We start from the raw sequence: 14788 nt of genomic DNA on the forward strand, positions 1-14788 counted from the left end.
TGCCAGGCACTTCACCATGGCTCAGTGGCAAGAGCAAAAGCTTTAGAGTGAGGTCAGACTACTTGGGATGTGACATTCAGCACGTTTCTCCACCATGGCTCACCGTCCATCAAACTGAGATGGTCCCGCCTACCTGACAAAGTCAACGGAAGAATTCAATGGAAAGCATTGCCAAGTATCTGACACAAAGAGGGTGCTCAACAAAGGCGGGCTTCCTAGCCTGCTGGCCTTATCTGATTTTATTTACTCCTCTGGGCAAGTGGGGGGGGGGAGTATTATTCACAATCTTCAATTAACAAGGGAAGAGGCTGGAGCCCCTTGCCAAGCTGCCAGTGTTCTGAGGTGGTGGAGGGACTTCCATGCATCACTCCTTAGAGGCATGTCTCGATTTTACAACACACAGGTTATCCCATTTGTGGTTTGTGAAGGTCTTTGGACTTCTCTGCTTTTCCTTCTGGCTGTCTGCCATTTGGCACTTTCCCTACTAATTAGCACCTCGACCACAGTACAGCGGGGGAAATCCAAAAGGGTGAGCCTCGGTTAGTAGCCGAATTGTGTGGTTTAAGAGCTTTGAAGGAACGATTTGAAAGAAAAAATAAAAAGGTTTGGTAAAGGAAGAGGTGTCACATCTGAGCAGTGACATGAGGATTTGAAATTATGTTTAGACTTCAGTCGTCTAATCGCCTGGCATCCCACTAATAGGTAATTGAGACTGGATCATTATATTTAAGAAGTTTGCTGATCCTCAGGGATATTAAAGTTTATTTGCATACTGAGGCATTGAAAATGTTGCTCAAAATCATATCAGAATTGCTACTCATCTTAGCCATGACCACCAGGCAGCGCTACTCTATATTTACGTCTTTCCTTGGCAGAGTTTTATGGGCAATAGTATTCACTCATTGCTGAGCTGGAACGACTGACATCTTGTACCCAGCAAAGCAGAGGCTGAAGGTGAATAGATTCGATCAGTCACTGGGAATTCTAGATCAGGCTCCTTGGGTCCCACTCGGGCAAATTCATTCCCAGACCAGGGATCCACTGGGGAGAGAGGTAGTTTCTATTTTTTGAAACTGGTTTGCAATGGAGATGAGAGAAATCACTCAGGAGAATCACTTCTCAGAATGCAATTGAGTATCTACACTTATTTCCAACTCGATGCGGTCCACGCTTGCTCTTTGCAGTGAAGTTCACATATCATCTTGACTAACACAGCTCCCTGAATTCGTGGGTGCTGCCAAGCTTGTGAAACCAAATCCTGCAAAGATATGGGGAAGTAGCACTATCCCGATGACATTCTCGAAAGAGTTTGCCAAACATAGCAAAAGGTCTTTAAAGTGCTCAGAACCTTTGATTTGACAGTTATGCTTCATGAAGCAACCTAAAAAATGCAGGTAAGTATTTTCTTGCCTTATGTACATAGATGACAGACAAACTTGGAAAAGGTGAATGTTGCACACATGGGCATCAGTTAGATTCATTTATTCAATAAATATTTGTTGTGCACCTACTCAGTGCAAGCATTATTCTAGGCAGTTCTTCCCTGGTAAAGGGAGAGAAGGGAGCAGGTGGGGGCACGGGTGTCCAGGGTGGGCAAGACTAGTGGACGGAGGCCCCTGGGAGGTGGATTTCTTCTGGTTCCTGAGGCCATCTGTGATAGAGTTCACCAGTAAGGTGTTCCACCAAAACCCAGACTCATAACAAATTTCAATGAGAGGGAAAAAGGCTTAGGCTATGATACCACACGAAAAAGCATCATGTGTGTGCATGACCCGAAATGTCTGGGGATGAAGTGTCTGCTGTCTGCAACTTACTGGGATATGCACAAGAAAGAAGATAAAAGGGCAGCCCAGGTGGCTCAGAGATTTAGCACCGCCTTCGGCCCAGGGCATGATCCTGGAGAACCGGGATCGAGTCCCATGTCAGGCTCCCTGCATAGAGCCTGCCTCTCCCGCCCCCCCTCATAAATACATAAATAAATAAAATCCTTAAAAAAAAAAGAAGAAAGAAGATAAACTGCTGAAGAGAGAGACGAATGGATATGTGAGAAAGCCAACAGAGCAAAATGATAATTATAGGCTCTAGGTGGTGAGTGTACTGTGCTCTTTGTATAATTCTCTCAACTCCGCTATATGGTTGAAATTTTTTTATGATATAAACTTGAGGGAAGACACATTCTATGCACTTGTCCACACAAACATGTATTTCTACCAAAATGCTCAAAGTCATTACCTTTCAGTGGTGACAGTAGGGTGATTTTTTATTCTGTTTTTGTACACTTAGCTATGTTACCCACACCAAGGGCCCTGGTCCCAATTCGTTAGTGAGAATTTCATCTCTGAAGCAGTCACTGCTGGCTCCCGGATGCTGCATTGGCCATGCTGTGGGACAAGTCCCTCTGCTTCTTCTCCTGCACCCTTGTTGGGTGGGCTCTGCATCAGCCGACCATGCTCTTCCCTGGGCACTGCTTCTAGCACCTCTCTCTGCTGCATGGGAAGTGCATCCCTCAGCCCCCCCAGTTCTGCTGCACACTACCCCTCCCCAAGACACAGGCTCAGACTCTGTTCCCCACAGAGCCTCTGCAATACTAGGGCTCCCATCTCCACTCCACTACCTCCCAGCCCTGGGACCCTCTGCTGGGGCTTGCCTGTGCCTTTGTTCCCTGATCTGCAAAATTGGGAAAACACTAGTACCTAATTCCTAATGTTGTTGGGTCAAAATGAGTTCACCGCAAGTATAGGGAATAGTGCCTGGGATGTAACAAGGGCCATGTAAGAGTTTTATTGTTGTCACCACAATTTTCCACCTCATCTATGACTAGCCCTCCAAACCCAGATTGCTGTATGCAATGAGATACAGAGCATTAGGGACAATGGAGGGGAAATGGTGTGGACAGAATCATTTGTAACTTCTGCCCCAGGTCTACACCCACCTGAGCAATACTTCCCAGGCCAGATCCTAGGTGCCTGACTTCCAAACTGATCCTAGTGGACAATGGCAGGTCACTAACGCTGAAACCACACCATGCTTCTCTGTGTCCCACAGACTAGGCTAGACTGACCTCTGGCCCCAGGAGTTTATTCTAGAAGAACTAATTTGTAAAACATGAGCAAGACCCATCTCCTGGTCCCTCCTTTCCTACTCCAAGATTTATATCATCCAAGGATAATTAGGACTGGAACATTCAATCAGTGACAAATCTCTTTCCCCCCACCAGGGTATTAGCTTGGTCTCAAAGTCCCCAAGAGATAAGCATAAAGTAGTCTGATATGGCTGTTATTTCCAGAGTCTGTGCTACATGGTCTTTTATTATTATTATTATTTTTAGATTTTATTTATTTATTTATTTATTTATTTATTTGAGGGAGAGAGAGAGAGTGTGTGGGGGTGGGGGGAGGAGGAGAGAGAGAAACTGAAGCAGACTCCACACTGAGCACGGAGCCCGACCCAGGGCTTGATTCCACAACTGTGAGATCAGGACCTGAGCCAAAACCGAGAGTTGAATGTGGAACCAACTGAGCCACCCAGGGGTCCCTCTATGTAGTCTTATCATGGTCATCATGTTAAATGTATCTTCCAAATTTGATGCAATATCAATAGGTGCCACTTTGATAATGAAAAATAGATGGTGGTTGTGAATGTGTTTAGCATTGCTAGCAAGATGCTTACAATTTCTATTGGGTGCCACAGAAATCAGACCGACTAGTGTTCCGAAGTCTGTGAACTGGCCTCGGTTAAACTGACAGTGCTTGTGTAACTATTTGCAAGGCTGCGTTGGGCCGTTCCAACTCCTTCTAGGAAACAGTTGTCAGAAGTCATAGATGTTGTTCTTTTTGAGTTTGAGATGTAAAAACAACAGCAATCTGCTATTTTTATCAATTCCATCTTTTCTGGGCCCATCAGAGTCAATGATTTGAACTGGGGCAAAAATAAGAGACGACTTTTGTATTCAAAGTGTACATGCTCAAAATCCCAACCTTTGCCAAAAAAAAATTTGGAAAATAGAAAAGAACTCGCTGGTTTGCTGTGCAGGAATGTCATTCAAACCCTAAAATCCAAAATAACTTAGGCTTTTCCAAGTTCCACTTCTTTTTCCAAATAAACAAAGATATCTTTTTCGACATTGTTTCCACCCAATTTTGAAACATGCCTGCAAAATTTCTCAAATAACATATTTTATGTGTTTCCTGGTGTTGGAAAAAGCCAGAAAAATAATCCAGCAAGTAAAAATTTAAAAAAAAATTCAAAGATCTGGCTATTGAGAGAGAGTAAAATAACGACCTTTCTACCTTCCAACACATGTAAAACTCTCCATAATTCTTCAGGTGCCAGCTTATAATAGCCATCAAAACTGTCTTACCCATTTATTTCTGGAGCACGATTTACATGTGGGAGCAAGGGATTGCATTTATCTTAGTGAATATATACAAATGAGTGCATGATTTGACTCAATCAGCGGCTTACCTGTCAGTAGAAAAGCATTTTGGAATAAAACAAAATGCCTGGCATGGAGACCTAGAAGGGCCCCTGAGGACTGTTTTGTCAAAGCCCAAGAGGTGACAAACTCACCCTAGTTCACACAGCAAGATGGTCCCTGTGGCCAAGCATGTCCTGTTTAGGATGCTCTGTCCATATATAAAGCTTCACACCCATTACACCAACATCCACCAGAGAAGCAGAACCAAGCAAAGTGACGCCATGACTCTGTCTCAAGCAGGTCACTGAACTCTTTCTTGGGTCTTAGTAAGGTGGCTCCTAGAAATGTCTCTCAACATGGAGACCTAATTCTGCATTTTGCCTTTGCCTTGGCTTTCAAGAAAGAAAGAAAGAAAGAAAGAAAGAAAGAAAGAAAGAAAGAAAGAAAGAAAGAAAGAAGAAAGAAAGAAAGAAAGAAGAAAGAAAGAAAGAAAGAAAGAAAGAAAGAAAGAAAGAAAGAAAGAAAGAAAGAAAGAAAGAGAGTAGGAGCTTGGGACCAAACCGTGAAACCACTCTTCCAGAGAAAACAACAGCTCCTCCCTGGAACCAGAGGAGACCTCAGAGCTTGGCTGTCCATCTTCTTTCCTAGCAGAAGTCCCCTCTGGCCAGGTGGGCATTGCAGGCATCAGCCACACACACTGCCACTAGGCACACAATGCCATCTTCCAAGGTAAACCATTCCATGCATCTCGGGGGCTACTCTTATTATTATTAGGAATCACCCTTTCCCAAAATCCCACCAGTTTTTACCCTCTGGAGTTCCGCAACCTGAGTATGCTCCTTAGTCCAGCTCTTTACCTATTGGAAATACTGCCCAGCTCTTTCTAAACCTTTGTACCTTAGTTAAACATCCCCAGCTCCTCCAGCCACTCTTCATATGACAGGTCTCAGCTAAACTGAGGATGCCCTGACACAGGGTCTGTGCATCTACTTTGGCACAGTCACATAAGGAATCTACTAGAAGCTCAATAAATACTGTCAAACAAATAGATGAATCATTAAATGCTTATGAAAATCTTCTCATTAGTCTGTTTATTCAACAAACAGGTAGAGAGCTCTAATGATATTCCTTTACAGACAACAGGGCTGCAAGGTTAATGAAAAACCGTCTGCCCACAGAGCCCTAGTTTGCACAGGGACGGGCTGTGAATCACTACTATGGATCGATACACAGCAAAGGCTAGAACACAACATAAAAAGTGTCTAGATGTCCTCGAGGTTTCTTGAAGAAGGAACACTTTCCTGAGCAAACTGGGAAATGTATTCCAGAGTGACCAGCATAGGCAAAACCCCAGTGACCCATCTGGGTTAATATGACCCATTTCCTTTTTATTTTTTTTAAGTTTATTTATTTGAAAGAGAGTGTAAATGGGGGGAGGGGGCAGAGGGAGAAAGAGAAGCAGACTCACCACTGAGCAGGAAGCCTGGTGGACCCTGGGGTCATGACCTGAGCTGAAGGCAGACACTCAACCTACTGAGCCACCCAGGCAGCCCTTTTAATCTATAGCCTCAACATTGAAAACAACACTCTAGTTAGAGCTCTGACCATGAGAAAGAGCATCTTGCTTTAAAAAAAAGTCACAATTCCTCTAATAATGCATTTTACTCTTGAGTTTACTCTTCTAGTACTTATATCACGTGGTTGGTTTATAGAGAGCGCATAGTCACCTCCAAGCTCAGAGACATTTAAATAACTACTCTTTGCTAAGCTCCATGTCTGCCCAGATGCCCTGGTACAATGACTAATTTTTCATTTTATTTAAATATAGATGTTTGCATTTCCCACTGCTACATTCATTTCATCCCCTGACTTGTGCTCCAGCCATCACCACTGAACTACTGTGTCCTGGCTTCCCCTCGTGAAGAAGGAAGGCATACTGACTCTGCACTGCACCATCAGGAAATGTGGGAGGAAATAAGACTCGGAATTTTGGTGAGGCCAGATTTTCAAAGCCACTGTCATTTCTGACATTTCCACGCTACCCTGGAGTGTAGTGAATGTAACCACTGTTTCTACTGTAGGGAAACAAGCCACCGAGGTGTGATGGCTGCATCTGCACATTCCTGGAATAGCCTCAGTTTCTAATACTTTGTCTGCTCCATGGTCTGCAAGAGTCACCAAAATGTCACAGAAGTCGCATCCTGACTGTCCACATTTGCCACGTCTCTCAGGCTGTCTTCACACTATCCACATCCTCAGGTTCTCTGTTATAACATTCATCCCCAGTGTCTTCTGTGAAGATTATGAGAAAAGGTTCTGATGCTGTTCCATGAAGAATCTCATGGAGTGTCAGTGAGTCCAGAGCAGGAAGTGAACCAGAAGGCTTGGTGAGTCTCATCCTGGCCCTTCACTCTCCAAGAGCGTGCAAGGGGGAATGAGCCAGTCCTCCAGCAGCTTTCCTTCCCCACAGAAAAATATGCCAACAGCTGCTTATTCCATTTCCACGTATGGGTCTTCTTTAATTTTTAGGAGATAATGGGAGAAGGAGAAGCGAAATAATATTTATCTCTTTTATGTGTCATAGTATTTTCTATGCCTAAGGATTTTACAGACATTTAATGCCTATGATTTTTAGATGAGCATGATCATCCCTGTTTTACAGACAAGAATACTGAGGCTTAACGAATTTTAATAACTTTTGTCAAAGTCATAGGGGGCTCAGGTCTGCTGGACTCTGAAGTCCATCAAAAACCTAAATTTGAAAAAAGATCTTGGAGGACAGCTCCTCTGAATAGTTTATTTCTCAGATGAATAAACAAAGGCCCAGAGCATGCTAGTGACATTGGCAACACTCTGGAGCTAATCAAAGGCAGGAACACAACCAGAACTCAGGTACTCTGAAGCCCAGCTCCATTCCTTTCTCTCTCTTCTCTCTCTCTCTCTTCTCTCTCTCTCTCTCTCTCTCTCTCTCCGTCTTTCTCTCTCTCCATTTTTTAAAATTTATTTATTTATTTGACACACAGAGAGAGAGAAAGTGAGAGCACAAGCAGGTGGAGCAGCAGACTCCCCACTAAGCAGGAAGCCCCATATGGGGCTCAATCCCAGGACCCTCAGGATCATGACCTGAGCTGAAGGCCGATGCTTAACCAACTGAGCCACCTCCAGCCCCATCTCTTTCTCTTCAAGCAGACAGCTACCCCGAGGGAAGGATTGCTTCATGAAGGTTCACCTAGACCCGTTGGCCAGGAGAAGAAAAAGTGCTGCTAATTTGTAGGATAATATTTTGAGACTGCAGCAAAAATGACATGACAATACATTTTCGAACATCATCTAAGGGCATATATATAAAAAGAGAAGAGAGGAACGTGGCTAACGTGACAGATAAAATGTGTCAGAATTAAAGATGTGCAGGAAGCCAAAGTCAACTAGATCGACAAGCTAGAGAGGTCTTTCAGGCAGTCTCTTTCTCTGAATTCGATCAAAATACTCCCTGGACTAGGAAACGTATGCCCTGATCAGAATGAGGGAAGGCTTGTTTTGATCTTCCTAAGGTGGCACACAGAAAGCTTCACTTTTGGTAACTGGTAGAGCTGACTGGTGCACAGACCACTATACCCCCTGCTCCATAAAAGCTGGGGATTAAGGTCTGGATGGGACAAAGAATGGCTGGGTACCACCTGGTACATTGTCTGTCTGCCCAATGCTCCCTGTCAGGAAGTTACAGTTACCCTGAATAAAACTCTGTGAATGGTCTGCAGTAAAAAAAAAAAAAAAAAAAATGGATGAGGATAGAGATTGCCTGGTTTAAAAAAAAAAAAAAACTTAATGGACAGTTTCAAGTGGGAAAAAAAAATGAGGGAATCCTGAAGAACTACATCTGATGGGCAATATTGTGAGCCAGAGGTTAATTCTTGTTTCTGTTTTTAATGATTAATCTCTTCCATATGGCAATTAAGCAATAAAAAGTAGTCCATTATATAAAGCTATCTATGGGAAAATATACATAATGAAAGAACTATCAAAAAAATTTGTTCAAGCAATGATGTGTAAGTGACAAAAGCAAGTTCCTTACAAACAGTGGAAATATTAGAATATGGAAAAGTTCCAATAAGCATTTTCCCTCTCTAACTGAACACGGTGAGAGAATCTGGAGGTGATGCACTATATACAAGTATGATTTTTCCTTAAATGGATTTTCAAAATTCAGTATGCTGATGGAAATGCTTCTGGTAATTAATTAGCAAATAAGAATCATTCGTAGAGTCTGTCTACTTCTGCAGCAGGGTACTTGCCTTTAATGTGATCATTGGTAGTTCAAGTTACTGAATTAGTTTTGTTCCAGATGAGCCAAGCTGCATTTATAATTCTCTTCTTTCCAAAAGTAAACCACAATCAAAACTAGGTCGCAGATGCTGTTTGAAAATAATGACTAACATCTGCATAGCCCAGTTATGGTTTAAAGAGTAAATTCACATCCATTATCTCATTTGATGCACATGAAAATTTGTGAGGCAGATATTATTGTTCCCTTATCAAGGCTCAGAGTTTGAATGCCTTGGCTAAGCATACACAATGAGTATGTGACAGGCTCAGGCTCCTTCGATTCCCCAGCATGTTACCCATCAAACGTACCCATCAACCAGAACTATAATGACCCACAAAAGATCTGCAAGCTCAAAATCTCCCGGAACCCAATTAATCAGGATCTACAATGGTCTGGTTTTGTTTATTTATGTTTTGGGGGGAGGAAAGAGGGGTTTTGGGGAACCCTCTCCTTTAAAGATAGAAAAAATAATATTCTAGATCTATGGAAATTTCTGTATTTGGTGCACAGGCATTCTGATCTCATACACTCTTCCGAAAAATCTTTGATTGTTCTAATAGAGGCTAAAGTCAAGAGACTCAATCATAAAAAATAAATACATGAATTTAGTTCAGCACAGAGTTCTATTAGCTTGTGGATTTTTTTTAAAGATTTATAATTTTTTAAAAAGGTAAAACAAGAAAGATTTTTCTGGTAACCAGAAAAGTAAATTAACAAGAAATGTTGTTCATGAACAACACCACACAGAAATGATGTCTGCGTCTGTCAACAAATGTTGGCACAATTCTCTTTCACCTTTTCACTGTTACTTTTCTTCTTCAGTGCTGATAACCACAGCCAGAAAATGAGACATCAATTAGGAATTGTCAGTTATTTTTCATGTATGTGTGCTGAGATGTTGGAATCTGGGCATATAAAATTCAGAATTGGAAAAAAAAAAAAAAAGAAAAGATCCCACTGTCAAGTGTTAGAGTCAAGTTTAGAGAGTCCCTGGGGAGTGGTAGGAAGGGCAGAATTCTTCAAAAGGGATATTCCTTGGTCCTGCAGTTCTTTTTGGTGGAAGACACTGGTTTCAGAGAGCTTCATTCCAGGTAGCGTTGGAAAGCAAAGCAGGAGTCCTAAAGTCTACAACAAAGAGGAAATGTAATAAGAGGAATCTTTCTTGGAATTCAAAGCAGACTTTTCCTTCCAAGATTTTCTGCACTTAAAATCACAGTGTAATTTTGTTTACAAGGAAAGAAGGATATTCTGACCAAAATGAAACAGATTTGATACATGATCCTCAGGAGCAAATATTTCCCTCAGGCTATTAAGGCAATAGACTCGAGAGAAAGTGATTTTACATGAAAAAAAAAAGTCAGAGATGAAGGAACATGTAATTAAAGTTGGGTCTATACAGTATCAACTTTGAAATAACAAAATCATTCAAATAGCCAAGATTTATCTTCTTAATACCAACAACATGGTGTGGCTAACTTCCCTCCAACCCCCTACTAAATCATCAAATTGATGCCAGTGACCATTTTAGTCTACTAGGGCTGCCATAACAAAACACCACAGACTGAGGTACTTCAACAACAGAAGTTTATTTTCTCATAGTTCTAGAGGCTGGAGGTTCAAGATCAAGACATTGGCAAGTTTTGGGAAACAAACTAGGGGTGGTGGAAGGGGAGGTGGGCGGGGGGTGAGGGTGACTGGGTGATGGGCATTGAGGGGGGCACTTGATGGGATGAGCACTGGGTGTTATTCTATATGTAGGCAAATTGAACACCAATAAAAAATAAATTTATATTTAAAAAAAAAAAAGACGTTGGCAAGTTTGGTTTCTTCTGAGGCCTCTCTCCTTGGCTTGCAGACAGCCACCTTCTCCCTGTGTCCTTGTGTGGCTGCCCCTTGGTCTACGTGTCTGTATTCTAATCTCCTCCTCTTAGGAGGACTCTAGTCCTATTGGACTGGGTCCACCATACAACCTCATTTTACCTGATCACCTTCGTAAAGGCCTCGACTCCAAATGTAGTCACATTCTGAGGCAACTAGGGGTTAGGACTTCTACATCTGAATTTGGGAGGACACAACACAGCCCACAACTCATCACCCTCTAGTCCCACAAAATGTACATCCTTCTCACAGGCAAAATACACTCTCCTCCTCCCAACAGCCCCAAAGTCTTAACCTGCTCCAGCACCAACTCTAAGCTCACAATCTCATCAAAATACCATCTACATGAGATATGGTGAGATTCAGGGTATGATGTGTCCTGAGGCAAAATCCTTCTCTGCTGTGAATCTATGAAACCAGACAAGTCATCCATCTCCAAAATACAATGGTGGGGCAGGCACAGAACAGACATCACTATTTGAAAGGGAAAAGTCAAGGATGCCTGGGGGGCTCAGTCAGTTAAGCATCTGCTTCAGCTCAGGTCATGATCCTGGGGTCCTGGGATCAAGCCCCATGTTGGGCTCCCTGTTCAGCAGAGAGTCTGCTTCTCCCTCTCCTTCTGCTCCTCCCCCCACTCATTCTCTCTCTCTCTCTCTCTCTCTCTCTCTTTTTCTCTCTCTCTCTCTAATAAATAAAAAAAAAAATTTAAACACACACACACACAAAAGAGAAAAGTCGAGGAGAAGAAAGGAGTGATAGATACCAAGCAAGTCTGAAACCTAGCAAGGCAAATTCTATGAGGTCTTAAGGCTTCAGAATAACCCTCTTTGGCTTCAGTCTCTGTCCTCTGGCCCACGGGGAGGCCGCCCTGCCCCAAGGTTCTGGGCAGCCATTCTACAATATAGAATCAAAAAGGCAGCAGCTACACCCCTCACCCCCAAGCCTGTGCCCTTTAGACCTATGGTGGCCTTGGCAGTCCTGCTGACCTCTGAGCTGCCCTTAGAGCCATTCTTCTGTTTTCTTGAAGGATAACACATGTTCACAGCCAGATAGCCCCACTGACTCATCCTGCAAAATCTTAGAAGCCCCACAGCATTCCTTTGTGTCCTGTCCCTGTCCCCTTCAGTCCAAGCCGGCAGCATCTCTGCTGAGACAGCTAATTGCATCCATGAGTCACACCTGTAATCCCTTTAAAGCCAAATGATTGTCCAGCCACATGCCTGGTGTTCTCTCCAGACCAAACATTCTTGTTTTTGGCAATATGGGTAGGCTGGACATTTCCAAATCTTCAAGTTCTGATTCCCTTTTGCCTAACAATTCCTTCTTCAACATATGTCTCCTCTGTCACCTTTTGCCATAAGCAGCAAGGAGAAGCCAGGCTGCACTTGCAACACTTTGCTTAGGAATCTCCTCAGCTAAACATCCAAGTCAATCACCTACAGGATCTGCCTTCCACAAACCACTGGACCCAGTTCAGCCAAGTTCTTAATCCCTTTATAATAGGACCACCTTTCCTCCAGTTTCCAATAAGATGTTCCTCAGTCCCATCCGAGACCTCGCCAGAAGCACCTCTGACATTCTTACGTCTATCAACAGTCTCTTCAAGGTAATCTTGGCTTTTCTTGACAGGCACACCAAGAATTTTTCCAGCTTTACCATCACCCAGTTCCAAAGCCACTTGCATAGTTTTAGGTATTTATTAACAGCATCTCACTCCATATTAGTTAGAGTTCTCCAGAGAAACAGAACCAACAAGATGCACATAAATATAGAGATTTAGTTTAAGGAATTGGCTCATATGCAACCTTGGCAGGTCCAAAATCTGCAGGGTATGCTGACAAGCTGGTGACCCCATCCCCCAAAAAAGAGTTGCCACTTGAGTCTAAAATGTGGTCTGCTGGCAGGGGTCCCTCTTCTGAGAAGGAGGTCAGTATCTTTCTATTAAGCCCTTCAACTGATTGGATGAGGCCCACCATCTTAGGAAGAGTAATCTGCTTTACTCAAAGTCTATTGATTTAAGTGTTAGTCTTATCTAAAAAAAATCTTCACAGGAACCTCCAGAATAGTAGTTCATCAAATTTAAGTACTCTAGCCTAGCCAAGTTGACACGTACAGTTAACCTTCACAGGAACACATTTTTTTTTAATTCCTAATCATGGTACTGAACTCATTCTAAAGGCTGGAGGTGAACTCAAGCATATAAACTAGGAAGAAACATAGAATCTGGCTAATAGTCTTGAATTGGAAGTCAATAGAGACATACAGTATGTCAAATGATAGGCTAAATGATTTATCTGCTGTCAGTTTTTTTAATTTGTGAAATGGGATTAAAATTAATAACTCCTTCATCAGGGGTCAAATGCTATGATCAAATATAAAACACTTTGAAATGTTGGTTATTAATCAGGAAATCATTGTCTCTCTCTTTAAAAAGACAAATATAGTCTAGAATGCACAGAAAACTTGGGTGTCTATTTTGGCCAATGCCAAGATGCCTTGTTATGGGTGATTGGATGACATCTGTCTTGTTCTTACCCCACAATGAAGGCAACCTTGAGTTATACCAGGGAGATTGAAGTCTGACAGCAGTAAAGATTTTCTTACAACTACTGTGTGTGTGCAAAAGGAAATACCAAATTCTCCTTCCTGAGCAATGTTGCTTCTGTTCTTCTGATGACATTGTGGCCAACTTTGCTGACAGGTGGCAGGTTTTAGAAAGGTGATTTCCAGCTCAAAGATCCTCTAAAATGTAATCAAAGTCACATATGTGGAAAGATAGACCATCGTTATTAGGAAAAAGTCTTAAAAAAAAAAAAAAACTTGCCTCTGCTCCACAGTTTGGGATGAGTGACAAGTAGAAATAATGATTTAACATTGTCTTCTGAGGTCAGTGAGAGAGATGGAGATCTGGGTAGCTGTTTTTGCTCAGTTTAACCCTCTTACAAAAAAAGGAATGGAATTAATGAACCAGCTGCCTCATGCTGGACTCTTTTCCCATACGTTGTCTAATTTAGCCTTCCCCAAATCCTGCAGCACCGATATTATCTCTGCAAGGGAACAGCTATGGGGGTTGCCAACAACTTGGAAATTAGAAAAATCAAGTTAATAACAGAGAGTTAATAATAGCACCACAGACACCAGATCTGATCTGGGATATTAAAATTTAACTGAAAAAAAAAAAAAACCCAGAATGGCTTTTAAGCCAAGCTATTATAACTGGAGATACTGATAAAATTAAGCAGGGGTTACTTGGTCATTCCAGGAAGTAGAGGAAGGGAGAGTCACAGAGCAGTGCCCATACCAGCAATAACCAGGGAAGAAGGGATCCAGGTCTAAGGATTCAGCTGGTCCAGTCTCTGTAGCAAATCTAGCTCTATTATGAAATGGATAGAAGAAGCTTCCAGAGCCTAAGGCCATGGGACACTTAAATTGCATCACTCTCTGATAATAAGCTGAGTACATTTGCACCAAGGAAATTTCCAATTATAATCTATTTTCCCATGTAACTTGCCCACAAAAAGAGAAGGGGTCATTTGGACCATTGCAACTATTTTGGCCAGTGTGGTAGCTATGCTTCCCGTTTTAATTTAATGCTTTGGCAGTACATCTGGTTTTTACATCAGCCTTATGAGTTTGGTTCATGTGAGTCTGTCCCAATCTTGGTGAACTGAAAGGAAATTAAAGGCCATCTCTTAAACAATGGAAAATTAACCTCCATATTCACATCATGAAACATCTTAGCAGACTGACAATGAGCTTTGCACGGTCTTTCCATATATACTACCACTTGGACGTTCAACGCTATCACCTACTTGCCTTCCTTGAGCATAGATTTCCTTTCCTATAAAATAGGAATATGCTTGTCAGAACTTAAGGAAGATTGTGTAAATAAAGTCAGTAGCAAAGGCCACAAACGTAGGAATTCGACTGTAAGAACTGAATTAATGTTAATCCCCTGTTCTTCTGGCCCTCACGAAGACATTTTCCTGGAAGCCAAAAATAGGGAACACACTGCACCAGGGCTCTCATTCTTCTGAGGCATAAATGCACTTCCTAAGAAGTGCTTATTCATTCAACTAAGTTTCCAGTTGTCAGAACCTTTCCTTTATGTGGAATTCCTCAAAACAAAAACATAGGAAATATGAGGGGAACAGATTCACAACCAGTGA

Source organism: Canis lupus, chromosome 12, assembly GCF_048164855.1.
Source record: "Canis lupus baileyi chromosome 12, mCanLup2.hap1, whole genome shotgun sequence".
Lineage (NCBI taxonomy): Eukaryota > Metazoa > Chordata > Mammalia > Carnivora > Canidae > Canis > Canis lupus.